The sequence below is a fragment of the Vanessa tameamea genome, chromosome 21, assembly GCF_037043105.1.
Source record: "Vanessa tameamea isolate UH-Manoa-2023 chromosome 21, ilVanTame1 primary haplotype, whole genome shotgun sequence".
NCBI lineage: Eukaryota > Metazoa > Arthropoda > Insecta > Lepidoptera > Nymphalidae > Vanessa > Vanessa tameamea.
In genome coordinates this window covers 7329000-7349970 of record NC_087329.1, presented here as the reverse complement: position 1 = coordinate 7349970, position 20971 = coordinate 7329000, and the positions used below count along the sequence as shown (strand labels likewise).

The 20971-nt window shown below is 32.3% G+C and overlaps 1 long non-coding RNA gene across 1 annotated transcript in view; it reads left to right on the top strand.

Moving 5' to 3' along the window:
- Positions 1–20227, top strand: part of LOC113395609 (uncharacterized) — a 232716-nt gene extending 212489 nt beyond the window's left edge. Inside the window, exon 4 of the long non-coding RNA XR_010309504.1 lies at positions 20188–20227. This is a non-coding gene — a long non-coding RNA (uncharacterized LOC113395609). The remainder of the gene's footprint in view (positions 1–20187) is intronic.
- Positions 20228–20971: the final 744 nt, after the last annotated feature.

Below are 20971 nucleotides of genomic sequence, written 5' to 3'. Positions count from 1 at the left end.
GGATTTATGATAAGGCAAAAGCATAGCATCTATTCTGCCTCTATAAAACATAATTATAAAATAATTAGTTAATTTAATTTATTATTAATTATATAATAGTTAAAAAATGTATTATAACTTCTTATCTGTAATTATTGCTTCTATTTATTTTACATTTTTAATACTTAATGTGCAATATGTTAGTGCATGGTGAGACAACCTATAAGTAGTAGAACTTTTGCCTAGATAATTTTGAAATGTATTTTTTTTTAATTTTGATGCTATTTTTTATTTACTGTTGGTTGTCCTAATGAAAATAAATAAATAAATAAATCGACGCAATATGATTAATGAATATTAGTATATATATATTTTTAAATATATAATTGCATGTTAAAAATATGTAATGTCAATCAATTATTTTGTTCACAATGAAAAATTTATGCGTTGTTAAGGATGTTTCAATCAACAATAGTATCGAATCACAGTCAATTACACTGAGGCGTCGCTTTAATTCCCAGCGGGAGTATTGAGGTTGACACAATCTACAGCGTCGTCGTTTATTTTCACTCCACCACTAACGAGTCTCTTCTCAAATACAATAATAAACCACGAATCAACACCAGACAACAGTACATTAAGAGAGAACGGTTTTTGTCGTATTGTGCTTCTTACCCTATTTGGTGGTACGGCTCTGTGCAAGCCTGAACAGGTATGGGTGGGCACATATTCTATCACGAAACAGCAATAATCAGTAATATTAGTTCTGGAATGAAGGATGGGTGAGCCAGTGTATCTGCAGTATTAACGTACATATCTTATTCCCTAGGTTTTCTTACGGCACCTATGTATAAGGGCGAAGGTGTCCACTTATCAGGCCCGCCTTGTCCGCCTACCTATATTGTAAAACTAGTTACATACTTTAAAACGAGGTCAATGTACTGAAACTCTAGTATGATGTGAGACTAATGTGACGTGAGAATAATGATTGACTAAATAATTGATAGAAATGAATTTGGATTGGAGGAAACTCTTAGGAAGATGGAAATGGGTTAGGATAAAAATAATTTCAAGTAGTCGAGGTGGACAGCTTATTTATACTGGAACAGAATTGAGATGGAGATGGATAGTGTGGTTGTATGGTGATGGTATATGAACTTCCACCGAAGATCTTGAGTTTGAATTTGAACCATCATCAGATACCCTAATAAATGCTAAAATAGTATTCAGAATTATTATTGTCCTTCACGGTTAAGTGAGGATGGAACTACAGGCTAAATCAGAATTCATTTATTGACTAGTGTATGTAGACAGTTTTCAGTAACGCATTGCGCAAATGATATATTTTCCGTGCCGAAGAACCTCGTTGATATATTATTTACAAGTTCGCAACAGTATCATTAAATATTGTCATATGTACGGATACACGCGTACGTAAACAATAAATAAAATACAAAAGAGAGTCCGACATAAATTCATGCAAAGCGTGTTACATCGCATGTAATAATTCAAAGCACGAAAATTAAAATCTTTTAATTCGTATTAATTTTGCGGCGTCACACTTTTCAGTGGAAAGCGACCGGTAGCCGCAGTTACGTTAAAAACATGTATATTTTACGTTCGTGGCAACGACCAAATAAAATATGTATACTATACAGGCCGTATATAGCTTGTTCCTCTGATTAAACCGCACTAAATTTTTTATAAGTATGCGTTGGTTTTCTATGGTGCATGTCGTGATGACTTGCCACAGATAAAACTAGTATATAGGGTGTTTGTAATTATTTCCGTCCAGTAATGTTTTTTCTGTAAGAATTTTATTCGTATTTCACTGAAATATTTCAAACCTATTTGATTTAAGCCTAAGTAATACGGCCTCCGCCTCGTGGACTATATATTAATTCAATATTATTAACGAGAAATTTTAGTACTGAAATTTAACAACGCAAAATACTTAAAACCGTTTACTGGTATTTAACGATACAACTTAAATAGTCCACTTCCAAAATTATTTTAAATAAAAAAGTAAATGATAGTATATTTTCAAAAAAAGAACTAGGACTAGAGAATATTAATTTTTTTATGCCCCGTTACACTAACGACCTACGCTACTATATAGCCTGTTTTTTGCAATCAACCCGTATCCGTCGGCTTAAATTCAAACGGTTTTCGCTTTTAGTAGCCGTTTGTGCCAACATCGATGTAGTGATGTGGCTTTTTGACGAACTACGTAACCGGCAGTCGAAAATCTGAGTTGAGACTTTATGGGATTATCGATATCAATAACTATCGAAAAAGGTAGATTTTTAATACAAAAGATTAATATTTGTTCAACAATTGAAATAATATTAGTATTTGAAAATTATTTATATAGTGATGTATAAAGAATGCCGAGATTGCCCAGTGGTTAGAACGCCTGCATCTTAACCGATGATTTCGGGTTCAAACCCAGGCAGGCACCACCGAATTTTCATGTGCTTAATATGTGTTTATAATTCATCTCGTGCTCGGCGGTGAAGGAAATCATCTTGAGGAAACCTGCATGTGTCTAATTTCAACGAAATTCTGACACATATGTATTCCACCAACCCGCATTGGAGCAGCGTGGTGGAATATGCTCCAAACCTTCCACTCAAAGGGAGAGGAGACCTTAGCCCAGCAGTGGGAAATTTACAGGCTGCTAATGTATGTAATGTAATGATTTAGTTAGAATTCACTTCGCATATCACTCGTGAAATGTTGACAGCCGACTAACGTTGATACGACATTTTGATACGTGTATCTTGTCAATTTTATAATTGTTTACAGTCAATGTCGCATTTCACATTCCGACACTTCACGCTCGTCTTTCGAGTTTCGAATTTCGCCGTTTGACATTAATATCAAATTAGTTTCAATTAAATTGTGCCACGAGCATTCTCGAGCAACAATTGAAGAGTCGATATGGTTTTCGATAATTTATACGCTCAGTTTTGCAAGTAAGAGATGTTTTAGAACATTTTTCAAATAATAAGCACAAGATTGGCATATTTTTGATATCGTTTAATTTAAATCGTTTATCTATACTAATATTATAAATGCGAAAATAAATTTCTGTACGTCGTACATAAACTACTGAGATTACATAGTGTTCTTTCTTATGCCTAGCACCTGACGATAATACCCCTAAAACGCAAGCAGATTCATATGAAGATGCATTTAATATATATTTAATATTTGTACCAGAAATAAATATAAGGTAAAGGAAATCTCAAAAGAGGCCGAGCCACATAGTCTCTTTAGGAGTATTTTGCCAGCGCAACCAAGTAAAGGATATCGTCTATTTACTCTCACATAGTATGTGGAAACTGATGACAACTTTGCATATTCAAAGATCCTAGGAAATCCTGTATCGCGGCTTCGGTTACCACATGCAATTGAAGTACCAATTATAGGACAAAATTACTACTAGTACATCCCTAAAATATTATATCGTATTTATACGACATAATATCTAAATCTAAATCAAGATATTCTTTATTCAAGTAGGCTCATAAAATCACTCTTATATATATATCAATAAAGTAGGTACCACCCACTCATCAGATATCCTACCGCCAAAAAACAGTACTCTATATTGTTGTGTTCCGGTTAGAAGGGTGAGTGAGCCAGTGCAATCACAGGCACAAGGGACATAACATCGTAGTTCCCAAGGTTGGTGGAACATAGGTGATGTAAGGAATGTTTAATATTTCTTACAGCGCCTTTGTCTATGGGCGGTGGTGACCACTTACCATTAGGTGGCCCATATGCTCGTCCGCCAACCAATGCCATAAAAAAAGTACAATTATATTTATAAATACCCTGCTTGGATATCACCAATTATTAAGTCCGGGCTTTTTATCATTAGTATAATCTTGTATTGAGTAAAATCTATTGTTTATCAATATTTTTTTGACATTAGTTCTTTTTTAATAGGTCAAGTTTACATACGTACCTTTTCGTTTTATTAACTTCTTGGTTGGGTTGTTTATAATTCTGCAGATCATAAGACCAGCGTTGAAATCCCTTTTGAAATTAATAAAATTTTTATATCAACAAATCGAAGAGTTCGGAATTTGACGCTCAAGAATCTGAAAATCAATTGTTAGGAATTTGAAGCTTTTACGCTGACGTGGAGAGCACGTAAGACCATGGATACTACGCTTGATAACTCACCGATCGCGTTGGAAATTTTTCTATTGATCGTTATTAAGAGAAAGTAACAGACATTTTACATGACTTAGATTATTTTAAGAAATAGTCACTGTAGGCAAACATTAAGACAATCATTGTTTGTTATCAGATAAGATATCAAGCTAGAAAGCCCGTTTTCAAATTAATTACTATTAGTCTATTAGTATCAAGAAAATATTTTAAAATATTAAATCAAAACCTTATTTAAAATCGTTAATTTTATCATTTAGTTCAGACGACAGAGATTATTGATAGATACGATCGAGTTTCGAACGCTGCCCGAACAATAGTTAGCAAATAAGTCCTCTAAAATTATAAACACTAAGACAGTTAATCGTTTCGGTTTAATCTCATAATATAAGTTACCTAAAAGAAATAGCTATTGCCTTTATGTTCTGTGCTATAATGGTGTATAATGTTTGAGTACAATAAAGTTTGAACATGTAGATATAGATGAATATCATAATAAAAAATCATTGGTCCAGACTGACAAATGACGCACAGCCAAATCTACTGACTTTAAAAAGCCGACATTTTCAACAATGATTTCGTTTGTAACGTTAGCATTCGCTAATAGAAGACATTTTGGAAATTTCGTCGTTTGGTTTGTCTATACGGGCTAGTATATCATAGAGAAATATGGGTTACCGAGTTTCGTCGCTGCTTTCTGAGATGTATGACTTGCCAGAGGGCTGATGGAAGATGTGGGTGACCGTAATACTTTTCGCTTTATAGTTTTCAGTTATCTAAGTAGACCGTACTATTCTGATCCGAATATGACACCGATATCATTATTACCTTCTGACAGTTAAATTCAATCGGTATAAAAGTTATCTTATTTGATTTAATAAAAAGTGTTTTATAACTTTTTTTTTTATAGTATAGGTAGTCAGATGGTCAAATAGGTCACCTTTTAGTATGTGTTCGTGAATTTTATACGAATTCCAAAAAAAAATTCTTGGTTTTGTTCAAATTCGACAAGTATACGTAATACTTTGATTTTTTATACAATTGTTGTTGATATCTGCTTGAATATTTCTAGCACAAAACCATTTACAAAATCAATATACTAAATTTCATTCAAAAATAACGAAACTACAGGACATTGTTTAAATATTAATTTTAATTGGATAATTAATGGATCTTTATCTTATATCATAATAAAACAATCAGTATCGGATTATTGATTATCTTTATACAAAATAAGAGACTTGAAATAAAAAAAAAATTAAAAAAATAGAAATCTTTAAATTATAATTAAGTTTATACTTTGATTATTGAATGGGTACTATTTGAGCTGCCTTAATTTACAATCTAATCCAATCAATATACAATCCAATCTAAGGTACCTATTAGGAAAATTCTCTTGAAAATATTTGAGCCCGAGTAACACTTTTCGACCGTATATTGTATACAAAGCGGTTACATAATATAACGCTTACGTTAAAGTACGTATAAACACGGTTATTAGGGCTTAAACATTTCAACGGCACATTAGATGCGGATAGGATGTGTGGTATAAAACATTCCGAGCCATGGATCAGACCCAACTTATTGTGTCACTAAACTATTCAGTACATTGCGACCCTTAATCCATTAATTATAAGAACTATATTACATTGTACGTTTTTGCCTTTTGTTTTCGACAGGCTTACATCTCGACTGTTTCTTTGTTAAGTCAGTCTATTAGGATCCTTCGAAATTTCTGTTTTGTCCTATTTTGCACTGAGTCTAAAGTTTTTATATTTTGAAACAATGTTGGTGATATGGGTCATCCATAAAATATTATATACTCTATAGAACTAACTAAGCGAAAGCGTTACGATGGCTTTGGGTAGGGTTAGAAAAACACATCACACAATAAAATGTTTTTCCGTTTCAACTAACAATGTTATAATATTAGAAATAGTTGGAACTGACTTCCACGAGGAATTTTCGCCGTTATCAAGTTTGTACCAATTCATGTTTGTATGATTAAGTTTTTTTTTTTAAATAAAAACCACGTTGGGTGCGGTCAGAGTAGTGTGGACCGTTACGTAATGAATCGTTTCTGATTCACGCAGGAGTTCTGTCAAGGGTACTGACTGCGTATATAACTATGAACTATCATTTATTTTAGTAATTGGTTTAGATATAAGATAGCAAATCAGTAAAAAGTGTAAATACGTCTAATCAAGAGTCCACCTTAGAATGGCTTCATCACACAAAAATAGTAATCAATGCCATGTTATGGAGGGGGAAACATACAATCAAAAAATCTAACCAAATTTAACCATTCCAGGTTGAGTTAGGTTATTTTTTCTTTCCAGTTATTAAAATCAACATATAGTCTATTCCAATTAGGTTAGTTTTTAGGTTTTACTTATCAGATATGCTCTGTAGCGCCCGTATCGTGTTGCCGTCTCATCGGATTAAGAGAGTTGAATAAAGAAGGCATGATATAAAAATATAATAATATGTTAAGGCGCACATTCTTGTGAGCTACAGTTAACCAAGTGCGTGCACATTCGAGAATCGTTCTAGAGATTATCCGCGGTTGCTGAATTTGTGGCTTATTGATAGTGTGAAAAGTGATTTACTTTACAGTGTTAGTCCAATGGGTGATTATGACATCACATCAGATGGCATAGTTACTAGTCTAATACATTCTGGATCGTATATAACAGCATATTACCTTATAAATAATAAATAAATAAATATTGGACAACATCACATACATTACTCTGATCCCAATGTAAGTAGCTAAAGCACTTGTGTTATGGAAATCAGAAGTAACGACGGTACCACAAACACCCAGACCCAAAACAATATAGAAAACTAATGAACTTTTTCTGCATTGACTCGGCTGGGAATCGAACCCGGGACCTCGCAGTGGCGTACCCATGAAAACCGGTGCACACACTACTCGACCACGTAGGTCGTCATTCATTCATTCATTCATTCATTCATTCATTCAGTCATTACAACTAGCTATTGTGTTTAGAGTAATGTAATGTTACACTGCTGGGCTAAGGCGGGACAGTCACAGTGTGTAGAGAGGTTTATTCAGCGCTGCTCCAATTCATTGTGGATGTGTCCAAGTATTGATGTATAAATATCCCTCATTAATTGTAATTTAATTCAAATTATACAAATGCAGGTTTCATCACGATGTTTTCCTTCACCTTTATGCACGAGATGAATTATAAACACAAATTGAGCACATGAAACTTGTGTGTTAGTCAGTGGTGCTGTACTATGTTTGAACCAGCGACCATCGGTTAAGAAGCACGCGTTCTAACCACTGGGCCATCTCGGCTGGGCCATCTCGGCGGCAAAGGGAGCATATCAAGGATATTGTTTTTTAGTAGGGCTTGTGCAAGTCAATAGTAGCGAGTACCACTCGTCAGCTATTCTACAACCAAGTAGAAGTATTTAGTGTTGTTGTGTTCCAGTGTGAGTGAGGTAGTGTAACAGCAGGTACTAGGGACTTTATCTTAGCTGCTAAGTTAGTAGTACATTGGCAATGTAAGAAATGCTTAATATTTTTCAACGTGCCAACCTCTGAGAGGTGTACACATAATATAAGAATTCCCATACGTTATAAAGGCTTTTTATACAAACCAAGTATAATGTTTGAATATATGCAATATTCTAAGTAGAATTTTAGAGAAGGCTTACTTTATTTGAGCCAAAATGGTTAAAGTATTAATGTAGCAATTTAAACTTTCATGATACATGACGAATTATAGGATATTAATAATTTAACTAGTAAGTCGTCCGCGAAACTTTGCGTTTGTTCAACAGATTTTTTAGGAATTTGGAAAACTATGACAATTTCATTGTAAACTGCAAGTGACTTATCTACATTTTGCGCCAAAATTATGAAACATTATTTAAATGATATTTTCAATTTCAAATAGTATACATTAGTTCAGTTAGAATGAGAATTTGTCGATTTCAATTTACTTTAAAAAAAAACCGTTTTTAATTTTTTTTGGACGGCCGCTTTCTAACCAGCGGGTAACGTTTTTCTTCTCTCTAAAATTAATTTGTTAAATCGTAACAATTTAGTAAATTGCAATCACGAATCCTCTTTAATTTTCTGCACATCTACGGCTCGAGCTCTTCAAAATGACACCATAACCGTTTTTTTATGTGCAGCAATCGACCCATAATCACTGGGACAAAAATCGGCTTACGCTATTAATATATAAGATTATTTTGAAAATGATACGTTTTCCGTTCAAAGATAGGTAAAGTACAATGATTTTTTTGCATCTCGATTTGTGAAATCCTTAAACAAACAAAATAATTATTTTATTTAATTACTAGTTTTCGCCCGCGTTTTTGGAATGCATGTGGGGGGGGGGGGAGCTTCGTTCCTAAGTTTTATTTATATAGCAGACGGAGTTACTTTCGCATTTATAATATTAATATAGATTGTCTGGAATTCATTTATATCCTTATCAAATTTATATTTGACTACTTTATAGACAATATTGTTTATCTAACCTACGAGTTTAAAAAATAAACATATATCCTATATATATTAAATTACTTTTACAAATAAAATAAATTCTACGACAATACAAACGTAGCATATAATAGGTATATATGTAAACATAAACACTGTTTTGAACATCAACCTAAAACGCATAGCGGAACTGCAAATTATACATTGGATTCTCAAAAATTCGAAATTGACTAAGAAAACTTTCAATCCAAGGCATTCGTTTTGCATGGTTAGAGAACGCCGAAATGTTTGTACTAATATTGTTAAAATGTTATTTTTTTATTTAATAGATTTGTCCTGAAATTAGACCAGGTTAAGCACACATAAATTAAGCAAAAAATCAGCGGTTTTTGAATTGGTTTGAACCGGCAATCATCGGGTTAAAATTTCTTTATCAATTATTTATCCTGTATGAACATCAACGAACGTCAACTCCACGAAATAGAAAATCGAAATATAACCTCATTAAACAAAGTTTTCCTAACATTAGATTTAAAATTATTAATTTGCAATGAAAGTAATACTTTCAACCGGTAGATGTCATACTGCTGGTCATCTATCTCTTTTCGTCTTAAGATATTTTAAAACGAATTTGAGACAAAAAATTCAACACGTCATGTCTTTGCGATGTTTTTCTTGAGACGTATCAAGAATATATTATTCTGTTAACTCGGATTTATCACCAAAATCATTCGAACGCAAAACCCAATGCAAAAGTGAATCATTTTTGAGTTATCACGTTTTTTAGATTTCTTCAAAATAAGTCAAAAATTCAACTTCTACTTTATTTAAAAAAAAGTATTAATTAGAACCTATTTTTTTCTTCTGATTTATAAAAACGATTAAAAACTGGTTATTTGCCAATATTAAAACAATAACTATCGGTCCAATACAATGATATACGATACCAAATTTTATTGAAAAAATAAATTTTCTAACATAAGCTAGTTTAAAGTCGGATAGCGCACAATTGCCTTGAAAATTGAATTGGATCACATCACAATGAATCGAATCGAATCCCAGTAATAACACATTAAAAAACCATTCAGTTCGTTTCCCGCCATTTCTTTATTCATTGATAGTGAACTATTTCAGGGCAATATGTTTTTTTTCCTCTCATATCAATAGTATGTATGATTACTTTTAGGTACTGCAAAAAGGGTCATGTTACATTTATCAACAATGAAATTCCAACCAGCCTAAGTAAGTAATAACAAACTCGATTGTTTAAAAGCACGTATTTGATATATTTATGTTTGATTTCATATATGATGTAATGAATATGATAAATTAATTAGTTAGAATAGTTCCAACTTTTGAGTAAAACAGGGATCAAACCAAACTAAACCAAATTTCAAATTTCGTACATAAATTTGGTCACAATAACAACATAATAATAACAATAATAATATAAGCATTTAACCTCAAAATAACACATACTTTGTTTAGATTATAGATCGCCCATCAGCATATGTATTACATAAAATAACTACACTTTACATCATCATCATCAGCAACCCATTCTCGTCCACTGCTGGACATAGGCCTCTCCAATTGCACGCCACTGTGATCTATCTTCGGCTACTCGCATCCAGCTCCTGCCAGCCGTCTTGCACAAATCGTCGCTCCACCGTGCCTGAGGACGTCCTAAACTACGTTTGCCGAGACGCGGTCTCCACTCTAGAACACGTTTTCCCCAACGGTTATCGGTTCTACGACAAATATGGTACGCTACACGAATTGACATCTTTGGAACAATATTTTCTACTTCTTTTTCATTTTTTTTTTTATAAAACCTAAAACAAGATATTTGATTAACATACAGGAGGGGGGAACACAAAGCTAAGGTCAGGTTTTTATATACATACATATATTTATATAAATTTACAAAAGCGCAAGAATCGCATCCAGCGGTCAGTTCGGATTTCTAATTAAACTCATTCTGCCAACCGAGTTTAAAATCTAAAGTTTTTACCGTTTAATCGAAAATTCATTCATACTAAATAAATAATCCTTTAAAAAGGCGAATAAAATGATAGTCGAACAATATGAAAGTTACATGATGTGGTAATATGTTCAATATTTGTCTCGTTAAGTCGTTGTTTTTCATGTGGAATATCAACTTGTATTTATACTTGAGTATATGTATGTACTACAAACAGATCCGATATTAATTTTGGTCTATTAATAGCTATTATTAGACTACACACCACATGTTTGATTTGTAACTTTACGACTGACTTTACAATTTGAACTAATTTGAATATTTGGAAAAAGAATCCAAAAATGTTCTAACATTTGAACAAAAATATACATTTTTTTTTTAATTTAGCATACCCTTACTAATTTTTATTTAGAACAAAGGCTTAAAATAAAGCAAGTTAAAACAAAACAAAGAACTAAAACGAAAACTATTCTTGAATTCACAGCCCCAATACAAAATCAAACACGAACCAAACTAAACACCATATTCGGGCCTTTGAGCAAGAGAGTCATTAGTGCAGAACAATCACTGTGCGTTTCCATTTCAGATATATGTACGTTATTTGGTCACATATGAGATATAATGAAGCAATTTAATCCTAAACTATGATACTGTACTTGTTATTATATGCCATTATATATTGAATCGCTCGTTGGTCCTTCAGAGCCAGGATCAATAAATACTATGTAATAATAATTACTTGGTGGTAGGGCTTTGTGCAAGCCCGTCTGGGTATGTACCACCCATCAGATATACCGCCAAACAGCAGTACTCATTATTGTTGTGTTCCGGTTTGAAGGGTGAGTGAGCCAGTATAACTACAGGCACAAGGGACGTAACATCTTTCCCACGGTTGGTGGCGCATTGGTGATGTAAGGAATGGTTAATATTTCTTACAACGCCATTATCTATGGGCGGTGGTGACTACTTACCATCAGGTGGCACATTTGCTCGTCCGCCTACCGATATCATAAAAAAGAAATTGGGAATCAATTAGTTCTGTCTGTAAATTCAAATTCGTAGTTTAGAATTGTTTTCGTATTTCTTCTATTCTATATAAAACGTATTTGAAAATAACTGAAGTCGAAGTAATTTTTATGTGTGTCTTCATTAAATATTATACTAATTAATATTCTTTGATAGTATAAAAGATCGTATGTCAAATGATGCAAATTTACCTTATGTGTGTAGCAAATAACATTCATATTTCCTGTACTCCAATTTCCATAGTAACTTATACATAACAAACTAAACTTTAAAATTATTGAACTTTTTCCTCTCGTAACATGTTATTGGAATATTAAAATGAGATATAAATATGTCCTGCAACATATTACAATGGACATGTGTGGGCACAAACCCAAATGCGCTAATCTATATTTGAATGACCGTCATTGGTGAAATAAGTCAGAGAATATAATCAATATTCCGTTTACGATTGTCAATGAATAAATCGATAGATTGTGTTAAAAATATTAACAAATAAGCCAAATAAATGATCATATACAAGATCGTAAAGATATGCTGAACACTTTCAGAGTATTCGTTGATTTTAATGCACGATACGTATGTAATGTGATTTGTAAAGAAATGAGCTTATCGAGTTTTCACAGGAAATTCTACATTCTTAACCGATGGTAGGTTTACGCTAAATTAAATTTTCTTAAATTTCTATCGCGTTGAATGAAGTAGGTGTATGATTTAATCATATATTTTTTTATCCTTGTGTGTCAGATAATTTAACTTTTGTTCGTTAAATTTTTTGCAACAGTTTTAATCACATTTTACTTCAGCCTTAAAGTCATACTTTAGCTACAAATGTAGCATTACTTTCAACCGGTAAGAAGTTTCTGCGAAATATTAAAAATGATGTGTATACCTCTGGACAAGTTTAATCTATCAGGTCAGTCCAATATGGTTTTGGGTTAAGTGATGGGTATTAAGATACGACTCTTAGGCATTTCTTAGTGTGCTATTTCCGTGGTGCAGTACCGAATACGTTTTGCGGTTTTCCCCATAAAAAATATCTTTAGCCAGTTTTTAGTTTGTTCAAGATACTACACAAAATATTTGTTTGTAAACAGTCCAAATTTAATATTAATAGTGTAGGAAATTTAATGAATTAATAGTAGACAGATTTTCAAATAACTTTTTATTAAAATTGTGTAAGAAGACTAAGATAAGAAAAGGTACTAAAAGTTCCTTAACAAAGCTCTTGTAAAACTATTTTTAAATATTTGAAATCACTAGACCGTAATAGGCTTTGAAGCATAATTTGATAACGATAAATAATTCTACCAGTTTTTTTTTATCAGAATCTTTGGAGTGATTTCAGGTTTTCAGCTCATTAAATTCTATGACGTATAATATCCGCTTATTCTGTGACGGTGATATCTGTCAAAGCCAAAAATTATGCGTTAGATTTATGCGAATAATATTCCTATAGACGTCAGACTTGTTGTACAATGAGTATTACCGTTGTATTTCTCCTATGGCAAACTTGTAAACTTTTGCTTATAGCTTATGTACCATAGCGATGTCCGTAATTTTCACGCACGCAAAATTCTATTTAATCGAATGATCATACAGAACATGATATAAGATTAGTACTTTCTATATGGTGGCGTAACTCCAGAGTTTTCAATATGAGAATCCAAAAGGGTATCGGGAATTATTGTAGAAGTTTTACGTCTCGAGTGATTACTATTGTGCATGAAAATGCTCAAGTTTTATATATTTTTATACACAATTAATTGATAGTCCTTATTAGGTGGGATAATGAATAGCAATATATTTAAAAAAAAGAAAAACGTCTTGAAGATATAAATATTACTTTTTTGAATTTTTAAAATATTCATTTCATTCGATAAATTATTGCGGTGATCAATTTATACAGTAACTATTTTTAATTCATTTTTGTATACATATGTAATTCTTATTTAAATGATTATAAACATCAATCAAACATGGCTCTGTAAGCAAATTAAATCAAATAAATCAATCTGATTAAAAGCATTTGAAGTTATAATTATCATACTGTTGGAGGATATTGTTATTGATATCCTATATTTTTCAAATACAATCCATAGAAAAACATATTTATGGAAATCATACTATGAAATCCTAAAATTAGCGCGATCAATAAATAAACTCTTCAGCTTTAGAATAGATAAAAGATAACATTATAAATTATTTAAACTCACCCAATTATTTCTATTTCATATAATAAATTTAAATAAAAATATGAATACTAAAATGACAAGATCAATTTCGTGACGAATAATTTTTTTTCTAATTAATTATCTTCTTGTACTACAAGAAGCGAAAATAACCTAAAACAGAGACATATTTGTTAACCACTCAAGTCTAATGGAAACAGTGGAAGTACGTGACACAGATATGCGTGTTCCGCAGTAACGAGACCAAAATGCGAAAACGACGTGACCGTCAGTTCACGATTTGGACCAAGAAGGAACATGGGCTCTGTCCATTTATTCCGACTCACTGATTACGTTATGTGCTTGTATAAATATGTAATGTTCTATAAATAATGTTCTCTAACATTTTTTCAAAGCCTTATTTTTGGAAAATTGCCACAAATTCTCTTGAAGAAGGTATACGATAAATTTGACATAAATGTTAATTATATGCATATATGTTGACGGAATTAACAAGTCAAATAAATTAATGTATACCTAAATTTTCTAAGAACTGCCCTGTCAATTTTGTACTAGAATTTTGTAATATTTTCTCATGCTAATGTTAGTATATAATAAGATTAGTAAATTCATAGTAAGTGTTATTTGCTTTCAATGATCAATTTCAAATAATTCGTAATCATTATTATTACCAATTTTCCACATCGTGCGTGTATTTACCCAATTATTAATAACTAAATTAAACAGGAGAGGAAAGTATCGATTCATCCCTGACATTATTTTGGTACGAAATTTAAAAATCGGGGGTACTAAATAATGTAACCTACCTCACCTTACCTTAACTTTTCAGTGTAATTTATTAAAAAGTGATATATTTGTGGATTTTGTGGAGTGACAAAATTCGAGTATTTTAATTAGCGATAATTTGTAAAATATTTGTGAGAGTATTTAACTTGGAAACGTAACCAGACGTAGTCTTATTGATCATCAAAAATTCAGGCATTATTCACTACAAAGTAATTTTGAAGGATTACTGAAATTATATACGACACCATACAAAACAAGGGTTGGATAGTTAGAGGATGGGTTGACCGTACCGAAATGGGTGTGTAGATCGTATTCCTCATCCAACAGCTCCTGAACCTCTTCTTTCTCAGCTTTTTCTTTTCTTCAGCAATTAATGCCTAAATTCACCAATTTAGGTCGCGTGGTTTCTTTAATTTGGCGTCGAAGGACCAAACTGTTAACGCTCGAAGTTAAAAAAAAAAGTGAATTGAAATAGTATGCACTTTACTTAAGAGATGGTTCATATCGTAATAGTCGTTACAATTTATATAATTTTAGAATAGCGTAGAAGGTCCAATCGCAGTCGTTGACGTCAGTTTGCGTTTTGTAAATGCTTAATGGTTCGAAAATGTATGGCTTCAAGAAAAGGTTGGTATGACTTGGCAGGAGATAAGTTTTGTTTCTATTAAAATATATGGGACCTAATGATAATGATTATGTAATTTTTCTGATGACGATATTTACTTAATCAGACATCAAATCCGATAATAGAATTCTATGTTTCATCCGCACCAGCTAGATGTCCGAAAAACCACAACAGCGCGATTTTTAAAGCATTTTATGCCTCTTGGGAGTGATTGTACCACTCTGTGGAACTAGTTTTTCTGGACGATTTTTCCGAACGACTTGGGAACCTTCAAGAATAAAGCCTACACATTCCTTAAGGGCTGGCAAAAAATTTAAGACTCAAGAATAACTTTATACAAGCCTCAAATATAACTTATAATATCAGATACCACGGGACCAACTTGGAGCTGTACTAAACTTAGCGCAAAAATTCGGCAGAAGTCGGTTGAAAATATTACAAAAAAAGCTTCTGAAAGTTTACAATAACAGGACGGTACATATGCAACCTGCTATACGAGATTTTGTTTATTTTTCTTATCGTCGTCTAAAAAATCAATGAATGTAAATATATAAATATATATTTAATTTCCATTTCTGTTAAATCATATCAGATTGTACATCAATCCAGAAAAAATAATCAGTATAGAACTTTGGTTTTTTATTATTTTTAAAAGAAATTTTGATATTAAATTTTGCACAGAAATTAGGTATGCAGGAATGATCTTGCTTTTAGGATCGTAAAAGCATAGGAGGGCTGTGACACAAGATCCCTAGTAAAGCTAAGGATACATCAGTGCGAGAAAGTGACATGAACCTACAAAGGCCTTTTGTTGTAGTTATCTCGCCTGGTCGTGCAGATGTGATCGACTCATTAATTGAGCGTTAGGCATCAAACGTGTTATAATAACTTTAGAAATCCCATTTAAATCCATTAATGAACGTTGCTTTGATGCGATGGACATAGACCACAGAATATAGGAGAAATGGTATTCATCTCAACTCGTATAAATCTTCTTCTAAATAATAAATTCCACCATGATATTCCATGAATGCCTAACTTAAAAAAACCACTATACATAAAACTTATCGCTTCGCGTTTACACCTGATTTAAATTTAGACTATTGATGTGACCAGCATGAATTTCAAGTTCTTGTATATGTGAGCGCCTTGCCGTTTCCAGTCACGACACCACTCAGTCTTACCCCAAGGCGCACAAATAGATTTTCACATAAAATATATTTAAATATCATTTTTGTGTATTTATTTCAAATGTTTTTATAAGAGACAGCTTTTCTCTAAATCACACTGAAGTTTTGTTCAGATAATAAAATAAAAGTTCGAGAACATTTTAAGTATACTCGTAGAATTCCACAGACAACGATCTACGCCGAGGTACGATCTCACATGAGACACTCTTATAAAACCAACACAAGTATATATGAGATTTATCCGGCTAAATCTGAACACAGCCCACCCCCTTGGTGACCTTGTAAAAACCTGCAGATTCAAAAGAAATAAACAATTCGAAATAAATACAGAAATAGCTAGGATGGCGTTGTAGTAAGAACATTTTAACCAATAGTTGCGTTTTCAAAACCAAGTATTTTTTGTGGCGTATTTGGTAAATTAAAAAGAGGGCTATTCGCGCAATCTGTAACCTAGGAGCCAAGGAATCATTAAGGTATAAATTTAAAGAAATTAAGATATTAACTGTTGCTTCTCAATATATATTCTGTAATGTATTGTATGTACGGAGAAATATTAATGTTTTTATGAGAAAATGTGATTCTCATAACATTGGTATAAGGAATAAACACAATCTTGTTACTCCTGTTACTCGACTGCATAAAGTCAGTAAATCTTTTGTGGGGCAATGTATACGCTTCTACAACAGGATCCCAGAAAGCGTTCAAAATGCTTCTGTTGCCGAATTTAAAAAAATTGTTAAGGAACGCTTGTGTGCGAAAGGTTACTATACAATTAGTGAGTTTATGTTTGATAGCACACCTTGGGAATGAAACGATCGCCTCCTGGCTGTTTCTATTCATATAAAATTATGTATCTAATTAATTTGACAAAAAAAAAAGACCCGCCGAGTTTCTTTCGCCGGTTCTTCTCAGGTCAGGGTGTTGTTCCTTTTTCCGAACCGGTGGTAGTGTTTAATTTGACCATCAATAAGTAAGTGTAATGCTTCTATGTTGAATAAAGGAATTTGAGTTTGAGTTGAGTTTGAGTTTAAATTAGCAGGAGGCTTACCTGATCGAAAGTGACTACGACCAAATGGGTAGGCTCTTTTCTTAAAGGTTCCAAAGTCTCGGTTTGGAAAAAAAAAACATTGTTTCAATGTGCTTAATTGTTGTTGTTGTTGTATAATTTATCGTGTTTGGTGGTTAAGGAAAATTGCTCGAGGAAACTTTCTTGTGTCGGATGATCTAGTATATATATTTTCACCAACTGAGCTTAAATTGGTGGAATAAGCTGAAGCTTTTGAGAAAAATGATTTTACACGATGCTATTTTATAGAGATAGTAGTTTTCAAAAATATATTTTAAATATCTTCAACTATAAACCAGAAAGTAAGTACTGGTGTGTACAGCATTTCTAATACTGTTTCTATATCGTACAGTCTATTTTAGAGCTCGCCGACTTTTCACGCTTGCGTAATAACCCTCTCGAGAGTGAAACTTTACGTGAAATTAACAAAGTTTGGCCCCTCATCCCGGGATCAAGGGATCGTATATGTGTGATGAAATTTAAAAAAATATAGGCCGCACTTTCGAATTAACAGATTCATGTTTGACGTACGGACCAGCGATGCAGAAATAGCTTTGTCAAAATTTCTCTTGCTTTAAACGAACCGAAAACTGGATTGTTATGAAAATCAGGTTAACAAGCTTGTGGGTACTTGTATCTAGAAAAACATGCTCTACTAATGTATCATGATATCCAGAATTAACATTTTATAATATTTTGTATATTTATTATTATGCGAATTCGTCTCTTACCTACATCTGATATTCATACCAGCCACGCGTCTATCGACAGACACAAGGAACTTTATTTTGTCGTGATAGCGCAGTGGTTACAAGACTTGAATCTTTATTAGTCTAGATGCTAGCGTAAAGGATCGCAGGTACGAAATACCTGGGTTCAAGGCATGAATATAGTTTCTTTTAAAAAAATCTTAGTAGCTGTCCGAAGTTTGTAACGTAAATACCGAGAGTATTTACGTTACTTTCGAAGAAACGTTTTGTCATAGGATTACGAGAGTAACATAACGCCTGCTGCGCAGTAGTAGGATATCCTCTAAGGACTGTGACTGAAAACAGTTGAAAGAAAGTAATCTCCTGTTATTTAAGCAGTGCTTAAAATTTCTAACCATGGAATTAAATTATACCAGGAAAATATCATTATTATAATTATGTAACTGAAGTATTACAAATTATTTTATCTTATCTATTTTATTCCGACGAAATTTGTAGGAGCCATGTTTTTAATGGGTCAATTTACTTGGTGGTATAGCTTTGTGCCAGCCGGTCCAGGTAGGTACTGCTCATCATATTATTATTTTCTACCACTTAGCAGCAATACTTACTATTATTGTGTCACTGTTTGAACGGTGAGTCAGTGTAATATAAGGGAGTGGGAGTGACACATAACATCTTTATTCCTAAATCAGTTGCGGTTCCTAGTTTGCTGCCGCGTTGACGTATTCAGGGATGGTTAATGTTTTTAGCAATTCCAATGTCTATCGTCGGTGGTGACCCCTTACCGTAATTTGTCAGACTGGGGTACTAATAAAAATAAAAGATACGATCACTTTTCAAATACACTTAATAAATAAGCTGTTTTATAAAATATAGTGAAAATTAAGTTTATTTTGTTATTATTAGTATCATTGAAAATATTCTCATTTAGTGAAATACGAAAAGTATTTGTACAAGCTTGTAAAGTCTTTCATTATTAGTATTACAAGCAGAATGACTTCAAAGACGGTCGAAGAATTATCTGACAACCTTAAAAGTCCCCAAAATATTTGATTTTCACTGAACATTTTTTCATTCATAGTTATATTTAGAAATTTTATAAAGCAGTGCTTTTTATATAATTTATTTTGATTTTAGCTGTTTTAATTATGAAGAACAATATTTTTTTTTCATTTTAGTTCGGTCGGTGACGTACCAATATTATGAATAAATGTTAATGATTTATTAAATATTAAAATATCAATCATTTAAAGCAATCCTATTACCATAAAGTATTTTTACAAAATCGAAATAAAAAAAAAGTGTTATGAAATTTAAACGTTAAAAATATCATTACGATGACGTATTTAACTTAAATTTTACAGTCTATCCCTATACCTGTAAGCTTTACCAAATTTGAACAACCTCCGTGGTTGAGTAGTGTGTACACCGGTTTTCATGGGTACGCCACGCCGATGTCCCGGGTTCGATTCCCGATCGAGTCGATGTAGAAAAAGTTCATTAATTTTCTATGTTGTCTTGGGTCTGGGTGTATGTGGTACCGTCGTTACTTCTGATTTTCCATAACACAAGTGCTTTAGCTACTTACATTGGGATCAGAGTAATGTATGTAATGTTGTCCAATATTTATTAAAAAAAAAAAAAAATATGAACAGAATATTTTGATCCTAATTTATTTCCGTTCAGACGTCACCTCTCTACACTGATTTCATCAGTATCGTCACTCGCATGAAGCATCCATCTCTTTTTTTTAGTATTTCTCTCTCTTTTCTTCCATCAATACACATATTCAAGCAAGCTTCTAGCTATGTCTTCTCTATGGTAAACAATGTTCCTTCAACTTTCCTCTTCTAAGAACGACACTTAACTTCCAAATTTTCAATTATTAGATATAGTTAGAATTATATGCATCAATGATATATTTGTCATCTGTTTATAATTTGTTTTCTTTACAGATAATGAACAACTAATGCAATCCGCCGATAACGAGGTATGTTTAATTTAATTGATTATCGTAGTAGGTTTTTTAGTTTTATATGTATAATTTTATTTCAAAGCAAACTAAAAGTTCCGGTCACGCTTAAGTTATATTATTTATATATTTAATAATTATACTGTATGATAATATTTACCTAAATATTTTCTATAAAACGAGTTGAATATAAGGGTACCAATTTTATGTCAAAATATTCAGTTAAAAAAAACATCGATCTTTTAACATCAGGGTCTTCAGTATAAACATCACACGATCACTAATTCGTGGTGGTGTCGCAATTCCGATCTTCTGAGAGATAAATTAACCAGTTTTACTGTCACCAGTACAGAGACTATACGAGTAAATCTTTTCTAGGTTATTTATATAATAGTTGCAAGTCTTGCTTCGCTCAGGTTAATCGTGTAGTTTATCGTAGGTTAAATATATTAAAATTACAAGTCCTTTACAAAAACCGAGAGTCGTTTTCCATCTTGTCAGGTATCTTTAGTTATCATGCTTCGGCTTTTGTCTGTCTTACCTAAATAAGTAAAAAAGTAAAATGAAAATTACGTAAATTAAGAAAAATTTGAACATAAATTGAGATTTATGATGTTGAAGAGATATTTACCATTAGTAAGCCACAGTATTATTTACAAAAAATACGATATTCATTTTGTTAACGTCTAAGAATAAACCCTTTCAGCGGGTAAACAAAGTAATCTCCGGGTTCCTAATTAATTATTATAATTATTTTTATTATTAAT